At 53.5% G+C, this 7,537-nt stretch overlaps 1 long non-coding RNA gene across 1 annotated transcript; it reads left to right on the forward strand.

Annotated features, from left to right (window-relative positions):
• The first annotated feature begins 339 nt into the window (after positions 1–339).
• Positions 340–1,419, forward strand: LOC105864229 (uncharacterized). The gene is made up of 2 exons (XR_001150893.3): positions 340–425; positions 1,185–1,419. It is a non-coding gene; the product is annotated as an uncharacterized LOC105864229 (long non-coding RNA).
• The last annotated feature ends 6,118 nt before the right edge of the window (positions 1,420–7,537 follow it).

A 7,537-nucleotide genomic window follows, 5' to 3' on the forward strand; every position in this document is an offset into this window, starting at 1 on the left:
TCAGGCTTTCCCTGGTCAGGTGGTGAGAGGGAAGTTGGACAGTGTTATAGTCACCGCTCCCTTTACAAGCCATCAGAGCTGAGGCTGCTGACCCTGTGTGCTAGGCCTGTGCATCAGCCTCACATAGCGTCACTCCCCGCAGCCACGCCCAGCCCCAGCACGGGACGCTAGTGCCATCCCCTGTTGTCAGTGAGGAAGCGAGACCCAGAGAGGCTCAGGAGAGTGACTTAACCAAGGCCGTGTCCTCTGGAGGTGGAAGAGACAGGATTCCACCCAGAGAATCTATTCCAGAATGTGGGCCTTCAGCTACCATGACAACCCCCTGCCACTACACCACATGGGCTGCGGTACAGAGTCGAGTCCACAGGCCACCGCTGCCGGCCCCTCCGACTAGGTCTCACGTGACGTTGAGCTTCTGCTCTCTGGTAAACTCGAGCTCCACGACTGTATCACCCCCGGCAACTGACCGTGTGCTCAGTAATGTCTATTTTATCTTACATTGTTAAACATGTTATTGCCACATAACTGACTCTGTAGACCTCTTCTCCCTATTTGTATTAGAAATTACCTTCAGGGCAAGTAAAGAGAGTCTTTACATTTCCATAATTATGGAGACCTTAATTCTGGTGACTGTATCAGGAACAGATAATCTAGCAAACGGTCCTTAGACCACTTCTGGGTGCAGGAACCAGCCATGGAGACGCAGCTGGAATGGTGAGATACAGATCAAGGGAGAATCTCAAAGGTTTAGGGGATTTCTCGCTACAGGAGTGTTCCAGGCAGCACAAATGGAACAGATTATTGATAGAGTTGGAACACACCCTTTCCTATCCCCTAAAGGAGGAGATGAATATAATATTGCAAATACAGAGACAGCCAGGCAGTAAGTGCCCAGTGGTGGAAAAATGTGTCATCATTTATGAAACAGTCTTGCCAAAAGTTATAACCTCACTCTGATCCAGCCTTCGGGGTTTCTCAGCCTTGCACTGCAGACATTTGGGGTCAATCGTGCTTTGCAGGAGGCTGTCCTGGGCCTTGTACGATGTTGGTCAGAGTCCCTGGCCTCCACCTACTGGAGACCAGTGGCAGCCTCCTCCACTGTGACAGCCAAAATGTCCCTAGACATCACCACCTGTCCCCTGAGCAGCAGGACATCCCACCTGAGAACCTTTGCATCACTACAGGTCTGGAGGAGACACGGGAGCTGGAAGGGCAAGTTAGACACACAGGTGCCACTGACGAAATCCAAACTGCAGGAAACGATGTCACAGCCACCCGAGTTCTCCAACACTTGAATTGCAGGGAAAAACCAGGCTGGTAGAGGAATCCGTAGATCAAAAGAGACTTAAGAGACATGTCAGTTAATTGCAATTGATATATCTGGATCTTCATTCAAATAAAAACTGATAAAAATGATAATCTGAGACTTTTGGAAAATTTGACACTGGCTATTTGATGATATAAAGGGGAAAACTATAGGTTTTTAGGTGTGAAAATGTCATTATTATCTTTAAAATTGTACTTGCCTTTTTGAAATACATACATAAATGTTTATACATTAAAAATAACGCATTTGTTTCAAAAATATGATCTAAGGTGTGTCAGGAGGGGCATGGATGAATCAAAATTGACCATAAATGGCCAAGAATTACAAGTGGATGATAAGCATGTACAGGTTCATTATACTGGTTTTCTTGTATATACATTTGACATTTTCTGTAAGAAAAAGTTTTTTAAAAGGTTAGGAGGACTTTTAACAATAAGAAGCATCCTGGGAAACCTGCCGTGCACTTGGTGCCAGCCCAGCTCACAGAGGCCTTCGGGAAACGGGTGTCGAGCAGACGGCAAGCCTCGGCTTAGCAGTTTCTGGGCCTCTGTTAGACGCTGGGGAGACGGTTATAGCCCCTCCAGGATGGACTTCCTGAGAAAGACAGAGTTGCCTGGATATATCGGATATACACCTTTTAGAGTCACATCAAATGACCCTCAAACCAGGATCCACAGGGCAACCTTTTGCTGCTCTGCAAGCAGCCCTGGGAAAGACTTGAAGGAGAGGCCAGCAGACCACAGGGAAAGCTTGCTGAGAGGGAACACACACCTGAGGAGTTCTTCCCCGCACCTGCCGCACCTGCTCATGCTCGTACCGTCCGCTCAGTCCTGCTTCACAGCACCGCCGCTGCTCGGCAGCAGCTCCCTGCCGACAGGCCTGCGTGCTTCCTGAGGGCAAGCCGTGCTGAGCACCTCACCTGCACGGCTCAGCCCGGGGCAGGTGCTCAATGAGCGCTGTCAATGAATGAACGAAACCACGCTCGGGAGCTCTGTGCTGGCAGAGCGCACAGGGCATCACATGTCCACAGGTGGCCTCAGACTCAAGAAAAGATCCAGTGGAGCTGCCCAAGCCAAAGCTTAAAATATTTAACAACTATTAATGTTTACGACTTCAGGAGCATTATACTGCACCTAAGCAATTATATTCAATTTACAAGTTGCTGTAGGGTCTACCTCAGAGTTTATTACCACTTATAAAGTGTGGCTGATGTGTATTTTAATTGAAAATTCCTTAGAAGAAAGCATTCTGTAGCCGAGGCTCGCTGCCCTGAACTTTCTCTGGAGTTGAGCCGTCATTCCGTGCACTGCCGTTCACTGGCAGCACGGGTCCCCTTTAGATGCCTGGAACCAGTCCTAGCACTGTCCAAGCAAATGCAACCTTTGCACGCGGTGCTTAGGCAGCCAGCGTGCTGTTCCAAGCTTCCTGGAGGGTCCTGGTGTGGGGCGACTCAGGGGTCTGAAGAGCCGATAGGGTCTCTGGCTGGACCACTGCCCATCTCTGACCTCGACTGCTCAGGCCCCACGTACTTGTCCGGGGGAGGGAGACTTGAGCACGGAAATCATCAGAGCCCTTCCCAGCCTCCACGCCTGTGATTTTCGGTCCTCCTGGACCCCTTGAGGCCATCATACAGGCTGGGAACCAGGCCCTGATCAGAGGATGCAGCTTTAGCCTGCACCCCACGCTGTGACGGACAATGGCATCATTTGTCTTTTTGGTGATGTGCCATTATCTGGGCTCCCTTTTATGAAAAATTTTAGGAAGCACATTTTCCAGGGGCTCTGTGAACCCGGAGTTGCTGGTGGCCGAGAAAAACCGCACCAAAGCCAAGTGTCAGGTTGTATATCGCCCGGGCAGGAAGGTCTTTGAGTATGAATGACAAAGGTGTGACCCCACCAGTTTGCTTACTGGAAACGGCAAATAAAACAGGTTGAACATCGCTAGCAAGTCAAACCGAAGCAGCACTGGCATTCACGAGAAACAGTGTTTGTGACGACCCGGCGCGGCATTGAAAAGGGTGAGCTGTTGGACAAAGAGCACCGACGCCCCCGCCTCCCAAGGCGGCCGGGGAGTGCAGCTCGCCATTGTGCGCTCCCTTCGTTAGTGCCACATCGCCTGCGACACCATGAAAGAAATGACAAATTAGCAATTTCGCGGCACCAGCATAATCCTATCATTTGTATCACAAAGTCAGCAAAACCCAGCCCCTAATAACTCAGCCCCCATTCTAACCCAAGACTGGCCATCAATACGGTTTTATGTGCCGGGTACTAATCACTGGAGTCAGATAATATGCAAGGTTAATGGCTGCGGACAGGCTGGGGGATAGCTAAGATCTGATAAGGACAGCCCCGCACCATGGCAGCTCTCTGCATATACATCCCCCCAAGAATAAACCACGGAAGGGAATCGATGTTTAAGGCAGTCGTAATACATCTCTCTGTGTAACATATAAATTGGCCCTTCATTTGCCCATTCACTTTTCAGCTAATAAATAGTTCAGACACGGGCCACCCCGATAGTGAGGGAGTGAGACCATTGTACGCCCGTCACCCCCTCGAGATTTATGCTGCCGCGGCACAAGGGACCCGGCCGAGCTTTCCAATTACCTTGCTGATCTCTTAAAGGAAACAGAAACAGTGTGCACAGAGTTCTAACGAGGACTTTAATATCTGGGTATATATCAAGGCCTCAGAACAGGAGCTGCGCTCTCTCCCCATACAGCAGGCCCACTGGCCTCCGAGCAGACGCAGCCCACCAGGGCCTCGCTGGCGCCTCAGAGCCCCGGCACCCGGCGTGAGCTCACACCCTCCCTCTGCCAAGGACCTGGCCACACTCCGTGGCTTCCCTAGCAAGACCTGGAGAAACTGCTATGCTTTCCAACATTTAATTACCGTTTTAGAGTCCCTCGGGCCCCTGGAGATGCCCCAGGAAGACTTCCTACGGACAGCGCAGTGGCCAATCCCAGCGCGCTCATCTCCAGAGCGAGCGGTCTGCACACACGCCTCCTCCGGAGCGAGACGCACTCGCCAATCCTCGCCTATGACAGATTCTAGCCTTGGCAAGGTGTCTTTCCTCAAATTTAAGTATGCATTTCTGTGTCCCAATATAATTACTACAATTTACCTTTCCAAGCCTAAATAAATTGTGCTGGAAACGCGTTGAATTTGTAACTAAACTACTAAATGCAAATGCAGAATTGGCAGCTTGGCGGTGGCAGCATTCAGGGAAGTTTATCTCACCCGTGACAGTGAGAAAGACACTCTCTGAGGACGCGAGTTTTGACAGTCCCTCCGACGAATGAAAAATCATCCCTGCACAGCTGCCACCGCGAGGCGTGCGCCCAGTCTCGGGCGTCCACTCCAGCATGCAGGCGACGCTCTTGCAGGCAGAATGTGAGCAGCTTCTCTCCCTGAAGCCTGGAGCTCCTGCACCCAACGTTCGAGAGTGTGGTGGATCAGCCACCGCCAGACCCTCCCGCTACGTTCCATATGCCATGTGTTGGCAAAGTGTGAGAGAGCAGAACACATAGCCAAGCCGGCCGCCGACCAGGTCTGCCCCTCCACCAGGAGTGAGGCCCACGGCACCGCGCACGGCCCGCAGGGGCCGAGGGCCAGGCGGTGCTGAGCCGGGCTCCTCCCGGCCACCTTCTCTAGCAGTCACCGCCCCAAGGGGGATGGATCAGATATCCAGTGGGACAAATCCACATTCCAGCTCCTTCCCAAGGGACAGAGAACGGAGGGGCAAGTGCTGCCTGGCCAAGAGGGAGACACGCCAGAAAGATAGGCCCAGAGGCCTGAAAGGCCTGGACTCTGTCCTGAGTGCCACACACCCTGCAAGCGGGTGTCACCGCAGCCTGGAAGAGCCTCGTCCTGACAAAGGCCACCTAAATGTGGGTGCAGGAAAGGAGCCAGCCCCACGTCCTGGTCACGGTCCAGACACACGTCTGTGGGTTAGGGCACGACAACGTCTCTAAGGTGGTACCTGTTGGGGGCGTTCACAGGCCCCGCTTAAGGGTCTGGCCGTGACAGGCAGTGGGGCAGGCTGGTTCTCCTGCCTGCGTGAGGGTGAATCGCTAGGCAGGCCGTGGCGCCTGCACGTCAGGTCGGAGCCGAAAACCCATCTGCTCTTGGAGGTGCCTTTTGCTGCATAAAAAGAATGCGTCCTCTAGAGAACAAAAGGGAAAAGGGAAATCGTTCTTTCTCTTTTGTTATAGATTTGAATTCCCTTACTATACATGGTGTTATGGGAACTACCCATCAAACTTCCACCGGGGGGTTTCAGGGCACCCTTGCCACACCTGCCAGGATGCTGCAGGCCCCTGGCCTGCCTCGGGTGGCCCGCCTGTCCCCTCAGCCACACCTGCACGCCGGCACTCAGCCTGCTCCTCTCAGGATGAAACGGGTCTCCACCCCTGCTCTCCCAAGCCCCCCAAACTTCCTTTCATTAAAATAGCTTTATTGAGATGTTATTTAATAAAAACTGTGTATACTTAAGGTGCAAAACGTGATGTTTTGACGTACATACCCATATGAAAGAATCACCACGTTCCAACTAATTAGCACATTTGTCACCTCCATGCCGTCACCGTGAGTGTGCCCATGGTGAGAAGATCTAAACTAGTGTCTATGCTCTCAGCAGAGCTCGCCTGCACACCTGCACACCCGGACTTCCTGAGCTTCCTCCGCCGACCCACTCAAGGTAACCACGCTGCTTGGACCACATCATCTCAGGCCCCATTCAATTTTCACCCCCTCCAAAAAAAAAAAAAAAGAAATTAAGTTTTCTGATGGAGCTGAGCAGTAATTCCCACCTGAGAGCCACACCACTACCAACATCTGTCTACAGGCAGCCCTGAGGAGGGAAGCCAGGCTCGGGAGCCTTCTCCCTGAGATTAGCAATAAAAGTGGCCCTTCTGCACAGGACATGCCTGCGTGTCCCGGGGACAGCAGTCCTGTTGCTTCACTTTGTTGCTGTTTTTACTGCATCGAGCACCCCATTGCTCAGCTCTAACTGCCACACTCAGCCCGTTTCCAGTGCCTTCTCTGGGTGGTCGGAGGCTGGCACTGGAGCCGGGGCTCACTGCTGGCAGCTGCACTCACCCCCACCCCACCCCGCCACTGTGCTCTCTCCCGGCTCACCTAGGGCAGGCTTGAGGAGCAGGGTCTCCAACGCCACCCTCACGCCCCGGGGAGGTCGTCCCGCTGATACGGAAAATGGCGGCGCTTGCCGCCTCCCCGTGGCTCCGCATCTCCGCAGGCCAGCGCTGTGCATGGCCAGTTGGAGGGTGCGCTGCTGGGGCCTGCCGAGCCCCGAGCCACCGGGGCCCCAGAGCGGGCCCCTCGTGCTGGAATGCCCCCAGGCCCGTGTGCCACTGCCTGTTTCCAGCCAAGCTGCTTGCGTGATCCTGATTGGGTAATTTTTGAATCCCACTGTTTTTGATTGGATGTTAAAGCTTGATGTTGATTGGATGTTAAAGCTTGTAGTTGATTGGACACTTTTTGAGCCCTGCCAGGGGTATAAAAGCAGAAGGGGCAGAAGAGTTGGAAGAGAGTTGTAACACTAGGTGTGCTGAGTCTGCTGGGAGGAATAAAGGCTGTTCTCCATCTTCGTGTGCCATTGGGTTCTTTCCCCAGTCGAGAGCTGGAACGAGAGCTGTGCACTTTGCCGCGACACCGCTGCACCTGCTTCTACAGAAGTGATTTCAGGGCTGCCCCAATAGCTCAGAAATGCCATCAGGAACAGCGATTGCGGCAGTGGGCAGCCTTCCCTGTCTTGACACCTGTGAAGGGACAGAGGCACGCATGCCTCTCCTGCCCCACGGCCTGCGGCAAGACAAGTGCCCCCAGGGCACCTTTGTCCTTGAAACCAAGTCACCCACAGCCATGGCGAGTCTCTTCCAGGGCAGCCACTGGGGAAGCGGCCCAGGATCCCTGGGTGACTGAGGCCTGGGGTATGGAGGAGGGCCGGGCACTGGAAAGACGCCCCTCGAGCTACGGAAGAAAGGCTGTCAGCAGGCTGCAGAGGACACCCGAGTCCGCCCTGACGGTGACCGCAGCATAGCCGTGGATCTCCACGCCCAGTCCACACCAAGCGCGAGCACCACTCAGCATGCAGGGCGAGGAGAGGGTCTGCTGAGGACCCCACCTGTACTGAGAAAGAGGGGGAAGCATGTATGTCTCCCTGGAAACCCTTTGCACAGAACAGTCA

Source organism: Microcebus murinus, chromosome 13 (assembly GCF_040939455.1).
Source record: "Microcebus murinus isolate Inina chromosome 13, M.murinus_Inina_mat1.0, whole genome shotgun sequence".
In the NCBI taxonomy this organism is placed as follows: domain Eukaryota; kingdom Metazoa; phylum Chordata; class Mammalia; order Primates; family Cheirogaleidae; genus Microcebus; species Microcebus murinus.